This window comes from Myotis lucifugus, unplaced genomic scaffold (genome assembly GCF_000147115.1).
Source record: "Myotis lucifugus unplaced genomic scaffold, Myoluc2.0 scaffold_43, whole genome shotgun sequence".
Classification (NCBI taxonomy): Eukaryota; Metazoa; Chordata; class Mammalia; order Chiroptera; family Vespertilionidae; genus Myotis; species Myotis lucifugus.
In genome coordinates this window covers 6,543,136-6,555,112 of record NW_005871091.1, presented here as the reverse complement: position 1 = coordinate 6,555,112, position 11,977 = coordinate 6,543,136, and positions in this window count along the sequence as shown.

Sequence of the window (11,977 nt, the reverse complement as noted above, 5' to 3'; positions counted from 1 at the left end):
ACTAGTAAAATTAAATGTTTAGGTTGGAAGGAGCTTTAAAGGTTACCCACCTAAGCCACCTTTCTGAAGCATGAATTGAATACTTGATTATAAGGAGTGAAAAAATAGTTAAATTATATGTTTGTAATTTTTAAATAAACTTTATTTTATCCCATGTAAATAAAATATTTGCAAGATGAGTTCATTTTAAAATGCATTCAATAAATTGTATAAAAGAGGGAAAAAGGGATCATTGTAAAACCTGTATTAATACCCAAAGAGAAAGGACAAATAAAAGGAATACAAGATTCCTATTTCTCTTTGGATATGTGACCAAGTATCCAAATCTTAGATTAAGAAACAGTACACACCTCTTTAAAATGGGCTAATCATGGCAGTGAAAACCTTAAAATAGTTTCATACTAACATAATTTTGTTGTAAACTGAAGAGGAGTATAACTCTAAACAGAGTGAATATCATTTTGGTGTAAGAAAACAGTTAAATCAATCTCAATCTTTCATACTGGTTGTAGAAGTGCTCATATTTGTCTTTCTTAGTTTTTGTTTGTTTGTTTGTTTACCTGTATCATTTTTATCCTCATAAATCAGCTAGTGTTCCAAGCAGATAACTACATACAAAGATGCTTCTTTTTGGAGCAACTCTGGTTCTCAGCCACCGATTAGATCAGAACAGTCCACTCCAACAGTTCTCAGGTTCTGATGTTAGGTAGTGACATCAGTCTGGACTCCTAATCCCCACATTGTAAATTCAAACTGAGGAACATAGTGACTTTTCTTTCTTTCCATTTTTCTTTTTTACATATGTTTTTAACCATTGAAAACTTTTTTAGAAAGAGCATATACCATTTGAGAAATGGAAAAAGTGTCTGTTTATGTTCTTTCCTCTTTGAAGTTTCTTAACCTCAAAATAAATTTGACCATATACTCTCTACATACCATCTCTGTAAACTACTGGCCCATCTTTATGAGGGTATAGAATAGTAACATATATACTTATTAAAGGACAGAGAACCCCAATGTCCCCTACATTTTATAACTAAGAATGGCCACTTAATTCTTACTGGAACAAAGATGTTTTCTTGAAAGGTAATTTTTAAAAATTGAATATGAAGAAATTCAGATAATCCCGGGGAAAAGAATTCCAAAACATCTATGATCCAACCAGTAATAGTTAACAAATGTTTGAGTTCATCACATGTGTGTCACATCACACCCCTACCACCACCAACAACTAGACAGACATAATTAAAGCCTCTTGTGTTCTATTTTACTTTTCTGTTTCTGTCCTTTCTCCAGAGTATTTTCTTGTGTATATTTTATAATTTTTCCATTAAATATGTATTCATGAAAATATATCATTTTAAAGTATACTGATATATCATTTTCCAACATGGTTTAGTCACTTGATATTATATAATTCATGTTAACTTTGCAATGTTCCATTTACAAAAATTCTTCAATAATTCATTCAATTTATTATAATGAAATACGCATTATTTCCATTATTATTAAGTTTAGTTCCGCAATGAGTCCAGGTGCGCATGCATAAGACTTTCTCTATGGTATCCCACTAGAGGTGGATTTATTGAATCATGAGTAATTTACACTTTCACCTCAAGTATATTGTTAATTACTCCTCGGCATGATTTTTCCAATTTAGACACTCATGAACATTTCTTGTTCCACAGTTTGTTTTGCCAAACTTTCTGACTTTTGCCCTCTGATAAACTTGAAATAGTAGTTTATTGTGTTGTTTTTTTCTAGTACTCTTCTGGATTCCTATTAGTTTGTAATTCTTTTAATTTTCCTTTTTCTATTTGTTTTATCTTTATCATTATTTTTAAAAATATTCTCAATATGCATTCATTTTCAATCATATACATATCTATATGTCTACATGTACATAATAAATAATCATCTCCGACTCTATAACTTGTCCATTAGCTTTTTTATCTTCACCTTTCACCCAATAGAAATGGTTTTTGATACAGTAAAATATGTTAATATTTTATTTTGTAAATCGTGCTTTTTTATAAAATAGGTTTTCCTACTTTTAGGCATTTACTATATTCTTCTATATTTTTATAGTAGTTACAGTGTTATTTTTCACATTTAGGTCTTTAACAATCTGGAAAGTCAGGGTGAATTTCAATAACCACCTTGTTAAAGAAGCTGGAAGCCTCCCTCACATAAAAAAAAAAAAAAAAGGAAAGAAATTCTGCAGTGTATTAAGTGCCCGGATAAAGAGCATGCTGGATCACCATCTTATTTCGGGGTTAGTTAGAAGTACATTGAGTTCTATCCTATGTTAAGGTTAGACCAGTGGTCGGCAAACTGCGGCTCGCGAGCCACATGCGGCTCTTTGGCCCCTTGAGTGTGGCTCTTCCACAAAATACCACGTGTGGGCGCGTTGGAGGGCAGTGCGATTGAAACTCCGTGGCCCATGCGCAGAAGTCGGTATTTTGTGGAAGAGCCACACTCAAGGGGCCAAAGAGCTGCATGTGGCTCGCCAGCCGCAGTTTGCCGACCACTGGGTTAGACTCTAAAGTAAACATACAAAGCAATAGCCACTTACTGTCAAGTCTATCATTAAAAATCCCTTAAGAATGCATAATATAGGACATCAACATGCTGCTTCTCTAGCCATGAAACTTGGCCATTTTCCCTTAACATTGTTGAGTTACTGAGTTCAAGTATAAGAATAAAATAATATGTCATTTTACTTGCTGTAATTTTGGTCAGTGCTTTCAGACACTGACATCTGGGATACAACTGAGAATTGAGACAGACTGTACGTACCTCTTTCATCTCTGTGGCATTTGTGTCTTATGTTTTTTGACTACAATTTCAATTACTATGATTTTAAAGGGTAGAACAGATTTTAGGGGACACCTACATACATGTCTTGGCATGAGTAGAAGTCAATGCTTATTAAATGGATGATTATCATTAAGGTAAAGAATAGTTCACTTTACTAAACACATGCCATTCTTTCTTATAGTATCTTATGTAAAATGCTTCACTTTCAGACACCTCTGAAGGAATCAGTGCATGGAAGGGGACATTGGCATTGTGTAGAACATGTAACTTGAAGTTATTCAAAAGAAAGATTGCCCTTGGTGGGCCTGGCCTAACCAGGGAAGCCCTTTGAAACAGGGTATATGCCAGTGGTTCTCAACCTTCTGGCCCTTTAAATACAGTTCCTCATGTTGTGACCCAACCATAAAATTATTTTCATTGCTACTTCATAACTGTAATGTTGCTACTGTTATGAATCGTAATGTAAATATCTGATATGCAGGATGGTCTTAGGTGACCCCTGTGAAAGGGTCTTTTGACAGCCAAAGGTTGAGAACCGCTGGTATACGCAGAGATACACTCTACTTTGCTTCTAGCTTAGAGTAAGTAAGCTTTGATGCATTTGACAGTTGTAAATGAATGGTTCTGCCTATAATTTAGGATGCTTACAAGTAGATTCTAAACTAGTCAGACTTCCAAATTGCTGATTATGATTATTGCAGAGTCCAAATTATGTGGCCTGATTGATACCTTGATTTCAGCTTTGTGAGACCTTTAGCGGAGAACACTGATACATCTGTACCCAGACTTTTAACCAGACTTTTACAGAAACTGTGATATAATAAATATCATTTCAAGCTCCTAAATTTGTAGTAATTTGTTACATAGCCATAGATAATGCATGTACTTATGTAAATAAATAATAATAAAGGGCAAGCCAGGATTGAGAAAGCAACAGAGATTTTTTATAATTTTAAAGATTTATGTTATACATTTGTATATGTTTATAAATGTATAAATATGGCAAGTTTAAAAATAAAAGCCTTGTTTTGTGAATGTTGTGTTGAACCCCCCCCCCAATCCTCTCTTCTTATTTAAAATCAGATGGAGAAAGGAATGAAAGAGCAAAGTCTAACTTCGTGTCTTGCAGGGCACATCATAAGGGAGGAAAGTGAGACAGCTGCATCCTTACTAAACCTTAGCAGAATAAAACAGCCACCTGTTATGTTTATGAATTCTATGATTCCACTACTTAAACTGGGCACAGTAAAGATGACTTGACTCTGATTCAGAGTATCTGAGGGTTCAGACAACAGACTGAAAGGGTGGTAGCTGCAATAATATGGAGACCCATTCCCTTATATTATGGGAGGATGATATTGGACATCAGATAGGTGCCTCAGTTCTTTCAAACATGGGTTTTTATAGGACATCTCTTGACATGATCTAGTATGGGCTTTTTCAGGAGCCAATATGGGCTAATTTCTAAGTGTGAGTATCAGGAAAGTATGAATGTTATAGCACAAGCGGGAACACAATCATGTCAGAGAGAGACTGTATGCTGTATTCTTTTTAAAATACAGCCTTGTATATCATGTAGCATTACTTCTACCATACTCCATTGTTTAGGACAGTCACAAGCCTACCCAGTTCATGGGAAGGAAAATAGACTCAATCCATTGGTGAGGGACTGGCAATGTTCCAGAAGAGCAATGGGGCAATAAATATTTCTATAGCCATTTTTGGACAATACAATCTCTCACTTGTGTATTTCTTATTCTCTTTAATGTATGTTTGGATCTCGGTTTTATTTAATAAATAAGGAGTAAAGGACTACAATCACTTATATATTACATAATTCATTAAAATGCTAATTTTAACTGTTCTGCATATTTTCAATTTAGAAAAGAATCTGCAAAAGTATGTGTATCTTTAAATCAGTTACCTTAAAATCCTTATGAACTACAGAGACTCTCTCTTTGTTGTTTCCTATATACACATTTTTTTTTTTTTTTGCTTCATAGAGATTTCTGCTCCTTACTCTCCCTAAAGCTCTGGGAATTGCTTGTACAGCAAATTTACCTAGGCAATAGAATTAATTATTTCTCAATCGTATTTGTTGGAATTTAAATAACTCTTTTGGCTATTTTCATGTATCCACATGCCCATGTGTGCACGCATGCGCGCGCACACACACACACACACACACACACACCTTTATAAGTTCTCAAAATGCAGAGATCTTTTGCTCAGTCCTTTCAACATTTGAAGCAATCAACAGCAGTAAATATTGTTTAATTGAGACCTGCAAAATACAAGCACAATCTACATAGTCACGGAATTTCAGTGGCTTAGCAGACATTCACGTACATCACACAAACTCATTTCTTGCTAACAAACCCTTACTGAGAACAAAACCAGGTTTTGGGCTACCAACATTTGCACATTAATTCTGGAATCTAGGTTTACAGACTCTGCCATATTCAATACATGGACTTCAATATCAGCCCAGGAGGTCCCACTGAAATGGGCCAGAAGGGACAAGATCATCAGAGACTATAAAAGGAATTTCATTGTTCCAGGCCTGTAATTAATGCACATTGCTATTGTTTATATTCCAAGGACTAACTCAGTCATGTGAAAATTCCTAAGCACAATAAAAAGAACATGGGCAGCCATCCAGTGACAGCTCTTTGCTATGGAAGTGTGTGCACTGTTCCGAATAACAGTCAGCGGCTCTGCCACAATGATCAATCAAGTACTCCTGGGTAATGGTGGGGCTAAGTAAGGTCTAAATTCTGCTCAATTATTTATTTGAAGAACTACTACTATGTATTTACTCAAAGTATTTTATGCATTCTATATATTTAAATGCATGAAATGATATGCAAATGATGAAAAAGCAAAAATAACTGCACTATCTTCTGTTCTCTCACATAGTATCTAGGTCCATCATACATTGAATTGACTAAAGACTGATTAAATAACCTCATTAAATCTATTTACATAACAATTGTTTACATTATATGAACTAATATATTCTGAATTGTAAAGTAAATATACTCCTCAAATATTATATTTTGAATATGTATTTTTGTCACAAATTAGAGACTATACCACAAATTAAATAGCCACATGGTGTATTGTCCAAGGCAAACTTAGCTTTATTAGTAAGCCAATGATTTTATTATTTAAAATTAAAAATGTTTTAAATATAAAAATATGTATCTATAACAAAAAATGTTTTTTGCTAATTTTTCAAGCTTGCATACCATAATGGCGATTTCATGACCACCTTTAGGCATGGCTGTATATTCAAGAACAATTTTTTAGATAATCATGTGAAAACACATTAACATACCAATTGCTATATATTGAATGTTTGTGTTCCCCTTCCAAATTCCTATGTTAAAAATCCTAATCCCAAAGATGATGGAATTGGATGAGAAGCCTTTCAGAGGTAATAGCAAGCCGCCTTTAGAAGAGGTCTGAAAGAAGTCCCTCACCAATTTCCACCATGTGAGGAAATAAAGAGAAGTTGGCTGTCTACACCCCAGAAGAAAGTTCTCCCCAGAACCTGACCATGCTGGCAGGCATCCTGATCTGGGACTTCTTGCCTCCAGAACCACCAGTAAGAAATACATTTCTGCTATTTATAAGCCACCCAGGTTATGGTATTTCACTATAGCATCCCAAATGGCCTAAGACACTTGTTAAAACAATAATACTAATCACTCATTTTACCTATTAAATAGGGAATTGTGTTAATGAACAGCATTAAACTTGTTTACATGATAAGAAAAACCCTACATAATGCAAGGTGTTTTGTTAATAAATTATTTCAATATGTACTTCTTACTGAAACAATGTAAGAAAGAAATACACTTACTATGTAATAAGAATGACAGACTGCCCTATGACTTTGATTTATGAGAACTAACTAAATATGGTAACCTTGAGAGAGGGTAAAAAACACATTGAAATGCCAGATAGTCTAAATTCAAGAGACTTTTAGGTCATGCTTTCCCATAAATCATGGCTTGTTTCTTTCAAAATCCAACATTAGACCAATACTGTTAGGTATTTTTTCCTAAGTGAATACACATAAAATTAACAGGGTTCAGAGAGCTGAGGACTTATAAATATTTCAGCCCATGCTATTCCTGTGGAAATGATGTACACCACAGTCTCTGAGGCAATAGCAAGAGTACAGTGTTTCCCTTTCTGCTAAAGGCTTGTTAGTTTATAACAACAGCCTGGACTGGGAATTGCACCATCAGTTTTCCTATTTCTCAGACATTCAGACACAGACTGGTAACTATTTTATTGGCTCTCCTGGGTCTCCAGCTTACTGACTTCAGATCTTGGAATTTCTAGGCCTGCCATAACCATATGAGCCAATTTCTTATATAACAATACACAAAAAGCCCTAGCTGGTTTGCTCGGTGGAGAGAGCATCAGCCTGTGGACTGAAGGGTCCCAGGTTCGATTCCAGTCAAGGGCACATGCCCAGATTGCGGGCTCGATCCCCAGTGGGGAGCGTGCAGGAGGAAGCCAGTCAATGATTCTTTCTCATCATTGATGTTTCTATCTCTCTCCCTCTTTCTTCTTCTCTGAAATCAATAAAAATTTATTTTAAAAAATAATACACAAAATATATAATACATATATATCCTATTATATAATTCCATATGTAATAACATATAGATCCTATTGTTTCTGTTTCTCTGATGAACCCTAATATATCATTAGCACAGAAATATTTATTAGATTTCGTCTACTTAGTATTTTATTTTTATATTTTTAGACTATCTGAAGTATTTTGGATTATGAATATTTTTGTAGCATTTCAAAGTGGTCTAAATCAAGCAAAACATTGTTAAGTCTTTTAAAATCAGTATTAAACTTATTTAGAATAAGATTTTAATATTGAAAGCATATATATGCAATATTATAGCATGCCTTGTTTAACTGAGCTTCATATCAAAGAATTATCCAATTTCATTAGAAATCCTATATAATAAAAAGGTAATATGCAAACTGACCTTAACAGCAAAATGACTGGGAATCACTGGTCACTATGACACACACTGACCACCAGGGTACAGACGCTCAATGCAGGAGCTGCCCTCTGGTGGTCAGTGTGCTCCCACACGGGAAGCTCTGTTCAGCCACAAGCCAGGCTGACGGCTACCAGTACAGCGGTGGTGGTGGGAGCCTCTCCCGCCTCCTCAGCAGCACTAAGGATGTCAGACTGCAGCTTAGGCCTGCTCCCTGCTGGCAAGTGGACATCCCCCATGGGCTCCCGGGCTGCCAGAGGTATGTCTGATTGCCAGTTTAGGCCCAATCCCCCGGGGAGTGGGCCTAAGCCAGCAGGTGGTCATCCCCCGAGGGGTCCCAGACTGCGAGAGGGCACAGGCCAGGCTGAGGGACCCTCCCCCAAGTGCACAAATTTTTGTGCACCAGGCCTCTAGTATATTATAAATGAGTGCAGAAGGCTCTTTATTATTTCATTTACTATAAGAACTCAAGGTTGAACATTTCTTTAGTGCTACTCATTTAGAATGTTGTCAATAATTTATTACTTATTGTATGTGAACAATTTTGCTATATTTTGATACTCATAGGTTAAAACTATTTTCATAATAACATTAAGGCACTACTCAAATTTTCCACTCTTTTTCTTTCATATATGTACAACAGAGACTTCCAAAGGTTATATGATATCATCACTCTAGACACTAATAGAATGTTATTTGTATATCATTGTATTTTAAATATTTCTCAGATTTAACTTCAAATATGGTAATTATAAATGGGTATAATCCACAAAGGTAAAAGCTCTTGCGGTCCTCCAAAATTTAAAAGTACTACAGTGTTCTGAGAACAAAAATTTGAGAACTCCTGGCATAAAGATATGCTCAGTTCTATAGTATTTTAGACCATGTTAAATCATTTTAATTGCCCCCTTCTTAAAGTTTGAAAACAAACATTTAGACTAGACAAGTAAGGCTGACTGTCTAAAAGCATTCTGGGATAGCATTATATTGTCGATGTAGCACGGTCTAAACCTGGTTCTCATGCTTGCTTTTATAGACTCAGACCGCTTTCAGCACATCCAAAGCTGAACAGTGGTTGTTGGTCAGACAAATGCACCTATGTAAAAATGTGCATAGAACAGAAGAATAAATCAAAATGTCAGTTTTTATGTAAATAATGATTGCCATCCCTGCCCATTAACTGTGCCATTTATCAGAGGATTTCCTTTTTATACATTCAGGAACCTGGAAAGATGACTAGCTATGCCATTCATCTAAAATGCATAGGGTTAGAGCAAAATGATCTAAGATATATTATGACATACTTCACTCCAGCTACGGTAAAACTTTGGAAATATCACTGACCAGGGGCCAAATATAACCTTCTAATAATTGTCATGTTCTTTAAATTAAACTTCTCTCCCCCATATAAAAGTCAACCCTGTATAATTTAAGCAAATATTTTATTAAAACAATGCCAGACAGTTAACAGCATCTATTGAAAAGAAGGAATGGCTTTAATAAAAGAAAGAAGCCAGACTTGCTGGTGTAGGTCAGTGGTTGAGTGCAACCCAGGAACCTAGAGGCCACTGATTCAATTCCCCATCAAGGCACATGCCCGAGTTGTGGGCTTGATCCGCAGTGGGGACCGTACAGGAGGCAGCCAATCGATGAGAGACTTCCTCTCTCATCTATGTTTCTATCTTTCTATCCCTCTTTCTTCTTCTTTCTCTAAAAATCAGTAAAATATATATTTATAAAAAGAAAGAAACCTGGGCCTTTACTGTGATTCTATTAAGTCTTCCATGGTTTAAAATAAAGCATCACCCCCTTCTACAGGAATTCTGAGCATCAATGGATCTGCTGCATCAGAAAGCTGAATACCAGATTACTTTGGCTAAATCGCTTTAACCTAAATGGTAGATAAAGGACTTAAAAGTAAAAGCTTTTCAATAACAACTCAATGAATTGGAGTAGCACACTCAAATGTAATTTGAATTGCATGTAAAGTTTTATTAAACTCACTAGGTGTTTTAACTCATTTTAACTGAAATTGGTTCTATGATGCATTTACCTGAACCTTGGAAGGGGATATACCAGTATGTTCCAAATCACTGTATTTATAGAAAGTTTAGCTGGGGGTGGGGGGATGGAGGAGGGGATTTCTGTCTTTTCATGGACTCTTTATTAAATGCTTCTGGATAAAAAAATTTCATACCAACACTTCCATGGAGACAACTTCTACTTCCTGTTTTCCAAGATTTTCAAAACTAGAGAGTGGTTTAAAACTGGAAGTGCCCTGCTAAGCTGCTGTCCCTGCCAGGTGAAAGCAGAATGCTTTTTATGTTTGCTGTTTATTGGTTTAGAGGGGAAAAAGTTATCTCTGAATCAATAATAGCATACCAGAAGCCAGAGGCTGTATTGATTCACTTTAGTAAGGAAAGTACATTTGGGGCCATAGCTGTAATTGGAAAACCACCTAATCAAGTTCATGATAAAGCTCTATAATTCTTCAGGACAAATCTTCTGTCTCAGACAAACTGAAAAGTAAAATGGGAATGTAATAGGGATTATCACTTCTGAAATTTTCCAGCTTTATGATCTCTGATTCCCACAGTTTTATTATCTGTGACACAGAGGAGTGTTCCAGGAACTTCCATTCAGTCTTTCTTATAAGCATGAGTTTTCCCAAGGTAAGAAAGAAAGTATGAGGATGTTTTTCACTGAGAAGAAATATCTTTATTATTCACCCATAAGTGGGAAGCATTTCAATGGCTGGGCTCCATTGGGACTAATGTAAACTGGCTAGTTTAAAAATTGTACTACTTGACCCATCATGAGCCTCTTCCACATTATCTGTTAGGCTTCATGACAAACTTGTTCCAAAAGAACCATGCTTATCTCAGACCAAGTTTACATTTGCATCCAAAAAAGTACCCTGAAATAATCTGTGTACTAGGGGAAACATTTACCATTAAGTCAAAACCAGTAATGCAAATCTGATTAACTTTTACAGAATGTGAACAAAGTAGAGATATCCTTGATAATCTTTAGTATCCTGTTTTTAAACTGTTTTACAACCCAACATAATAGGAAGTAAGTTATTCATTTAAGTTTCTTGGGTAAGAAGAAGGGAAAATTATAAACTCTGCAAGTAGGATAGGAATTCAGGTGAAAGGCAATATGTTTTGGGAATCCATAATAGTATGAGCCTTTCCATGTGGCAGGGATCCTCGACCTCCTAGAACACTCTACTGCCAGAGCTGAAAAAGGCAGCTGCAGCATGCTAGTGGGCACGTAACCAAAGCTGGTTAGTCTGATCCCCCCACAAGTCTTAATAAATCAGTGTAAAAAGAAATAGAAACAGTTTAAAGTTCATTATTCTGCTGGTAACAGTAACATTTCAATAAGCATGTTGTAGGTAGTGTCCTGTGGTGGGACCATCGAACCAACTTGTTCCTGAGCTATATTCTTGCTCATGAATTCAGTTACCTAGATATCCTTGATTCTTGCCCATTTTCTAAGATGAATTTTCCATAGTTCCTTGTTTCTTTGAGCCCCCATAGCTTTTCTTTCTTTTTTTAATTTAAATTCTTTATTGTTTAAAGTATTAGATGAGTCTCCGTTTTCCTCAATTGACCTCTCCCCGGCCACTCCCACCCCCAGCACATGCCCTTACTGTCTGTGTCCATTGATTATGCTCATATGCATGCATACAAGTCTTTTGGTTGATCTCTTACCCCCTCACACCTCACCTTCCCTCATAGGTTAGAGACAGTCTGTTCAATGCTTCTATGTCTCTGGTTCTATTTTTGTTCATCAGTTTATGTTGTTCGTTATATTCCATAAATGAGTGAGATCATGTGATATTTTTCTCTAACCGGCTTATTTTGCTTAGCATAATGCTCTGCAGTTCCATCCATGCCGTTGCAAATGGTAAGAATTCCTTCTTTTTTACAGCAGCATAGTATTCCATTGTGTAGATGTACCAGAGTTTTTTAATCCACTCATCTGCTGATGGGCACTTAGGCTGTTTCCAAATCTTAGCTCTTGTAAATTGTGCTGCTATGAACATAGGGGTGCATACATCCTTTCTGATTGGTGTTTCTGGTTTCTTGGGATATATTCCTAGAAGTGGG